The following is a 7,500-nucleotide window of genomic DNA, read 5'->3' on the forward strand; positions in this document are numbered from 1 at the left end:
GGTGTGGCCGTAGGCAGAGACAGGCATCTCACTTACTCCTCTTCTACTTTGCAACCTGGCTGCCGGCAGCTCTTTGCACTACTCCACGCTAGGCCTTTTTCTTCACTTTTTGCCTTCTCTTAAGGGAACTTCATATTCCAGCAGGAGCAGTGCAAGGGCTGGGGGCGGCCCTTATACCCACAGGTGTGGTTCAGCAACCAGTCACAGGCCGCAGCCGCCCTCTTTCAAAAGGGCTGGGCGCAGGGTCTGCGCAGGGCTAAGAAACCATCCCGGGGGTGAAAGAAAGAGCAAGCTGGGCCGGAGCCCGTTGTCCAGGAGTCGGCTAAGGAAGAAGGTGAGATGGTTGCCCGTGCCTGGAAGCGAAGCTGCTTTTCAGTCGGCTTCTCTTTTCCTAGGGCGCGTTGCCTGCAAAGATGTTCAGCCTGTGTTGCCCTGTAAATTGGTCTGCAGGTTACTGTGAAGAGGTAAACTGTTTTGTGTTATGTTTCCATGTGATTTCTTCTTTGTAACCTTAGTGGTGGTACATAAGTCCCCAGATCTGGTAATATCTCTGTGTGAATGTTCTATTTCTGCTTCTTATTTCTTTCTTTCCTCATTAGGCTGGCCACCTAATGCTCTATTTTCCTACTATTTCTTGTCTTACCATCTGGGAACCATATACTAACACTAAGGAACTGTTCACATTAACATGGATTTATAAAGTGTTTTTGCATATTTACCTGCATGAGTGGAGTTGCACTGGGTGTGTCTCCCCTGATCTTATAAGAGGCAAGTCTGCAGCAACTCCAGGGTTTTATAGGGAAAACTGCAGAGTATTATGGGAAATGTCTAAGGTATAAAATGATTCCAATTCCCAGAAAGCTGGGTAGGGGTATGTGTTGGTGAAGTTCACATGATGGATAGTTTGTGAGACTACAGCAGCCTGAGGTACAAGGTGTTTGTTGTATACATTATGGAGATTTTCTGAAGAATTATTTTTTTTGTTAAAACTGGACTTCCTGAAATAAACTCCTTGGATTCTTTTCATCAATCAAGGTCCGATTGTTTTTTTGAAAAAATCCCATGCTTCACATATGGTGTCAGAAGTGGGATGATTTTTGGAGTATTGCTGTAAGTACTCAAGCCTAAAGAAACAAGGGAGTTATGTACAAGACACGTTCCTGGCGTATTAATGCAAAGCCGCCAACTAAGTCTGCAAAGCGAACTGTTGCAAGGAAGCTGGTGAATATGAAAAGTCAGGGTGTCAGACAGAGAGCACTGATAGAGGAGGATGCAGAAGTGCAAGGAGCCACAGCTGCTCCATTAACTCCAAGTGTTGCTGAGCCTTCTGAAAAGACTTTACCAGAGAGCATTGCTGAGCTTATGAAATGGTTAACTGTGCAGCAGATCAATGCAGAAAAAAGGCAAATGGAGGAAGCCAGGAGAAATTGCGAGGAATTGCGACGTCAGGATGAACGCTGGAGGGAGCTGTTTCAAACCCTGAGACCGCCTGTTGCTTGGAAAGACCCTCGCATGACTAAACTTTCTCCAGAAGATGATATTGAAGCCTATTTATCCACATTTGAAAGAATTGCACATACCTGTCAGTGGCCTAAGGAACAGTGGGTGGTAAGACTGGCGCCATATCTTACTGGACAAGCCCAACTGGCATATAGCCACATGAACATGAATGATGCAAATAACTATGACTTGGTTAAAGAGACTATTCTAAGGCGATATGACATCAGTGAGGAAACCTATAGACAGAGGTTCAGAGAACTCAAGTACAGCTACACTGATGGTCCAAGGGAAGTCTTTACTCGCCTGCAAGACTTATACATGAAATGGATGAAACCAGACAACAAGACGACTGAGCAGATCAGTGAAGTGATCATACTTGAACAATTTTTACAAATTCTTCCAGCTGATGTTCTTGCTTGGGTTAAAAAACATCGGCCCAAAAATGCTGACAAAGCTATTTCTTTGGCAGAGGACTTTATCCTAGCAAAAAGAGACCTAAGCAGGTCTGCAACTGGCCCAGCCAAACCATTCAGAACTTTCTCTGGAGGGAGAGGTCAAGAAGCCAGAAGTCCATTACAAACTGTCACCAGTGAAAAAATGTGCTATATTTGCCAAGAAAAGGGACACATAGCTAAATTTTGCCCCAGGAAAAGCTCTAAAGGCACAAAGTCTGGATTGTTTTTTGCTAGCAGTGACTTCATGCTGCCAATCCAAGTTAATGGACAGAACGTGGATGCTTTGCTTGATTCTGGCAGTAAATTAAGCTTGGTAAAGGAGAACCTAATAACTCAGAAGATGGACTCTCCCAAAGTGCCAATTACTTGTGTTCATGGAGATACAAAAAAATACTCCACATCAAATATTGACCTGCAGTTGGATGAGAAATGTTTTACCATGCCAGCAGTTGTTGTTCCAGAACTACAAGTACCAGTGATCCTTGGAAGAACCACACCTGGATTCAAAGATTTGCTAATGGGGAAAAGCCAGCTGTCTGCTGTGACTACCAGAGCTAAAGCAAAGGCACACAAGAGAGATGAGACTTTGGAGGACATTTTCCCATTTCATGAGGACATCATGGAGCCGCCATCATCCAAGCCTCTGAGAGTTCCAGGACAGCAGGATGTCTCTAGGAGAAGAGTTTCCCTGGATGGCAAGTATAAAAATGCTGACTTGTGGGACACTGATATTGCATTTGAACAAAAACAGGACATTGACTTATATGCATTGTATGAACACGGTTTAACTAACAGTAAAGTGGTTGCAGAAAGTGGTAAGCAGCTTGTTACACCCTATTATCTGGTTGAAAACAATATTTTATATAGAGTGTGTAGTCACCCAAAAACAGGAGAACAAGTGCAACAGTTAGTTGTGCCAAAAATGTTTAGACCAGAAATTTTGAAATTAGCGCATGATATTCCTGTTGCTGGACATTTGGGTTATAAAAGAACTTTGGCCAGAGTACTCTATCGGTTCTATTGGCCTGGAGTTTATGATGAGATCACTACTTACTGTCGTAGTTGCCCAATATGTCAGTACACTGCTTCAGCTCCTCCCAAAGCAGAGCTTATACCCTTACCAATAATTGATGAACCATTTAATACTGTGGGTATGGATATTATCGGTCCACTAGAAAGAAGTTCCAAAGGTAACCGTTTTATTCTTACAATTGTTGATTACTGTACCAAGTATCCTGAAGCCATACCTATGCGCACAGTTACTGCTAAAAGAGTTGCTGAGGAAATTCTGAAGGTGTTTAGCAGGGTTGGATTACCTAAGCATATCCTTACTGATCAGGGGAGTAACTTTACATCTTCCTTTCTGTTAGAAGTTTATAAGCTTCTTGGTATACAGCCTCTCAGGACTACCCCTTATCATCCACAAACTGATGGGGTGACTGAACGGTATAACCAAACCTTGAAAAACATGCTTAGGAAATTTGCACATAATGATCCAAAACTGTGGGACAAATGGTTGCCCTTTCTATTATTTGCCTATCGTGAGGTTCCACAAGAGTCTACAGGGTTTAGTCCTTTTGAATTGTTATATGGGAGACGACCCAGGGGACTCTTGGATGTTATTAAAGAGGTATGGGAAGGTAAAGATGGTCATCAGAAGAATGTGGTGGAACATGTATTGGAAATGAGAGAAAGATTAATGAAATTGATTAAGGTATCTCATGATAATGTCCACAAGGCAAAAGTTTACCAAAAGAAATGGTATGATCAACATGCCAAAAATAAATCGATTAAAGTTGGGGATAAGGTTCTTCTCTTGCTTCCCAGCAGTGAGAATAAGTTGTTGGCCAGATGGCAAGGGCCATATAAAGTGGTTAGACAAACAGGTCCTGTTGACTTTGAAATTGAAACCCCAGATAAAAAACAAAAAAATAAGGTTTACCATGTAAATTTATTAAAACGTTGGATTGAACCAGAGGTTAGTCCTAAAGATAACACTACCTGTACTATTGTCGCAGAGTCTTCACAGGATATGTCTGAAGAAATCTATGATTTGTTGAAAAATTGTGCTCACTGGTCAGAGGTAACATTGAATCCAAAGTTATCTAAAGAGCAACATTGTGACCTGAGGAAGATTATAGGGTCCAGTTCACATATTTTTGGAAGTAAGCCTGGCCGTGTGTCTTTAGTTTCTCATACAATAAATACTGGAGATCATCCGCCTATCAGACATAGACCTTATCGTATACCTGAAAAATTAAAGGGTAAGGCTGAAAATGAGGTTCAGGAAATGCTTAAATTGGGCGTTATTGAACCCTCTAAAAGTCCTTGGTCATCACCTGTAGTGATGGTTGGGAAAAAAGATGGGACAATAAGATTTTGCATAGATTTTCGTAAAATTAATGCTATATCTAGTTTTGACAATTACCCAATGCCGCGTATTGATGAGCTCATAGATAGATTGGGGTGTGCAGAATATATTTCTACCCTAGATTTATGTAAGGGCTATTGGCAAATTCCACTTGATGAGAAATCAAAAGAAAAAACTGCTTTTGTGATGCCTAATGGTCTGTATCAGTTCAGAAACATGCCATTTGGTCTTCATGGTGCTCCAGCCACGTTTCAAAGAGCCATGGACTTACTCTTGAAGGATCATACGGAGTACAGTGCTGCTTATTTAGATGATGTGGTAATCTTTAGCAAATCATGGGAAGAGCACTTGTATCACTTGGAAAAGGTGATAACTGAAATTGGGAAAGCAGGATTTACAATTAATCCACGTAAATGTGCTTTGGGATTCCAAGAAACAAAGTACCTTGGGTTTATTGTGGGTAGTGGTAAAGTAAGGCCAGAGATATCCAAAGTACAAGCCATTCAATCTGCGACTATTCCAGCCACAAAGAAAGAGGTCAGATCCTTTTTAGGTCTTGTTGGCTATTATAGACGTTTTATTCCAAACTTTGCTACTATCGTTGCTCCCTTAACCGACCTAACTAAAAAGAACAGTAGAGAGGACGTGATATGGACAAGAGAATGTGATTTAGCTTTTGAACAAATAAAAGAAATTTTGTGTAAAGAACCAGTCTTACAAAGCCCAAACTTTGACAAACCATTTATTGTACAGACGGATGCATCTGAGGTGGGACTTGGGGCAGTCCTGAGTCAAGAGATTAATGGTGAGGAACACCCTATTCTTTATTTAAGTAGGAAACTTTTTCCCCGTGAACAAAAGTATTCTACAATCGAGAAGGAAGGGCTGGCGATAAAGTGGGCATTGGAGGCATTACGCTATTATTTATTAGGAAGAGAGTTTACTTTAGTGACGGATCATCATCCCCTCACTTGGATTCATACCATGAAGGACAAAAATGCCAGAATAACTAGATGGTATTTAGCATTACAGCCATTTAAATTTGAGATACAACATCGGTCAGGGTCCAAGCACCAAAATGCCGATCATTTGTCTAGGTATGGTGCTGAAGTGAAAGCTGTCTGAAGAAGGACAAGCTTCTTCTTAAGGGGGGAGGAATGTGAAGAGGTAAACTGTTTTGTGTTATGTTTCCATGTGATTTCTTCTTTGTAACCTTAGTGGTGGTACATAAGTCCCCAGATCTGGTAATATCTCTGTGTGAATGTTCTATTTCTGCTTCTTATTTCTTTCTTTCCTCATTAGGCTGGCCACCTAATGCTCTATTTTCCTACTATTTCTTGTCTTACCATCTGGGAACCATATACTAACACTAAGGAACTGTTCACATTAACATGGATTTATAAAGTGTTTTTGCATATTTACCTGCATGAGTGGAGTTGCACTGGGTGTGTCTCCCCTGATCTTATAAGAGGCAAGTCTGCAGCAACTCCAGGGTTTTATAGGGAAAACTGCAGAGTATTATGGGAAATGTCTAAGGTATAAAATGATTCCAATTCCCAGAAAGCTGGGTAGGGGTATGTGTTGGTGAAGTTCACATGATGGATAGTTTGTGAGACTACAGCAGCCTGAGGTACAAGGTGTTTGTTGTATACATTATGGAGATTTTCTGAAGAATTATTTTTTTTGTTAAAACTGGACTTCCTGAAATAAACTCCTTGGATTCTTTTCATCAATCAAGGTCCGATTGTTTTTTTGAAAAAATCCCATGCTTCACAGTTACTAGCTATGGCCTCCAGCCGGGCGGGTGGCCCAGATGCTATGGAAATTAAGCCTGCTATTATTAAAAGTAAAAAGCCACAACGCTGGTGGCCACCACGCCCGCTGCAGCTGCAGCTGCAGCTGCTAAGAGTGATAGCGGTACGAATGAGAATACTAGGATTTTGCAAGGACTAAAGAGTGCAAGAGAGAAAGCGAATGTAAAAGAAGCAAGTGTGCAGTGTAAAAAGTGAATGTAAAAATGGCATAGAGGAGAGTGACCCCCTGCTGTTGGAAGTGAGGAAAAGCAAAAGCCTACAGCACCTGGTATTCCCAGGCAGTCTCCCATCCAAGTACTAACCAGGCCCAACCCTGCTTAGCTTCCAAGATCAGATAAGATCGGGCGTTTTCAGGGTGGTGTGGCCGTAGGCAGAGACAGGCGTCTCACTTACTCCTCTTCTACTTTGCAGCCTGGCTGCCGGCAGCTCTTTGCACTACTCCAAGCTAGGCCTTTTACTTCACTTTTTGCCTTCTCTTAACTGAACTTCATATTCCAGCAGGAGCAGTGCAAGGGCTGGGGGCGGCCCTTATACCCACAGGTGTGGTTCAGCAACCAGTCACAGGCCGAAGCCGCCCTCTTTCAAAAGGGCTGGGCGCAGGGTCTGCGCAGGGCTAAGAAACCATCCCGGGGGTGAAAGAAAGAGCAAGCTGGGCCGGAGCCCGTTGTCCAGGAGTCGGCTAAGGAAGAAGGTGAGATGGTTGCCCGTGCCTGGAAGCGAAGCAGCTTTTCAGTCGGCTTCTCTTTTCCTAGGGCGCGTTGCCTACAAAGATGTTCAGCCTGTGTTGCCCTGTAAATTGATCTGCAGGTTACTAGCTATGGCCTCCAGCCCGGCGGGAGGCCCAGATGCTATGGAAATGAAGCCTGCTATTATTAAAAGTAAAAAGCCACAACGCTGGTGGCCACCACGCCCGCTGCGGCTGCAGCTGCTAAGAGTGATAGAGGTACGAATGAGAATACAAGGATTTTGCAAGGACTAAAGAGTGCAAGAGAGAAAGCGAATGTAAAAGAAGCAAGTGTGCAGTGTAAAAAGTGAATGTAAAAATGGCATAGAGGAGAGTGACCCCCTGCTGGTGGAAGTGAGGAAAAGCAAAAGCCTACAGCACCTGGTATTCCCAGGCGGTCTCCCATCCAAGTACTAAGCAGGCCCGACCCTGCTTAGCTTCCGAGATCAGACGAGATATGGCGTGTTCAGGGTGGTGTGGCCGTAGGCAGAGACAGGTCTCTCACTTACTCCTCTTCTACTTTGCAGCCTGGCTGCCGGCAGCTCTTTGCACTACTCCATGCTAGGCCTTTTTCTTCACTTTTTGCCTTCTCTTAAGGGAACTTCATATTCCAGCAGGAGCAGTGCAAGGGCTGGG

At 43.2% G+C, this 7,500-nt stretch overlaps 3 non-coding genes across 3 annotated transcripts in view; all 3 read right to left on the bottom strand.

The window, feature by feature from the left end:
* LOC142202083 (5S ribosomal RNA) overlaps positions 1–15 on the bottom strand; it is a 119-nt gene extending 104 nt beyond the window's left edge. The window contains exon 1 of the ribosomal RNA XR_012715961.1: positions 1–15. This exon is cut by the window's left edge and continues 104 nt beyond it. This is a non-coding gene — a ribosomal RNA (5S ribosomal RNA).
* A 6,378-nt stretch (positions 16–6,393) lies between these two features.
* LOC142201989 (5S ribosomal RNA) lies at positions 6,394–6,512 on the bottom strand. Its single transcript, XR_012715869.1, has one exon. It is a non-coding gene; the product is annotated as a 5S ribosomal RNA (ribosomal RNA).
* A 721-nt stretch (positions 6,513–7,233) lies between these two features.
* On the bottom strand, positions 7,234–7,352 carry LOC142202168 (5S ribosomal RNA). Its single transcript, XR_012716041.1, has one exon. It is a non-coding gene; the product is annotated as a 5S ribosomal RNA (ribosomal RNA).
* Positions 7,353–7,500: the final 148 nt, after the last annotated feature.

Source organism: Leptodactylus fuscus, chromosome 4 (assembly GCF_031893055.1).
Source record: "Leptodactylus fuscus isolate aLepFus1 chromosome 4, aLepFus1.hap2, whole genome shotgun sequence".
NCBI classification, from domain to species: Eukaryota; Metazoa; Chordata; class Amphibia; order Anura; family Leptodactylidae; genus Leptodactylus; species Leptodactylus fuscus.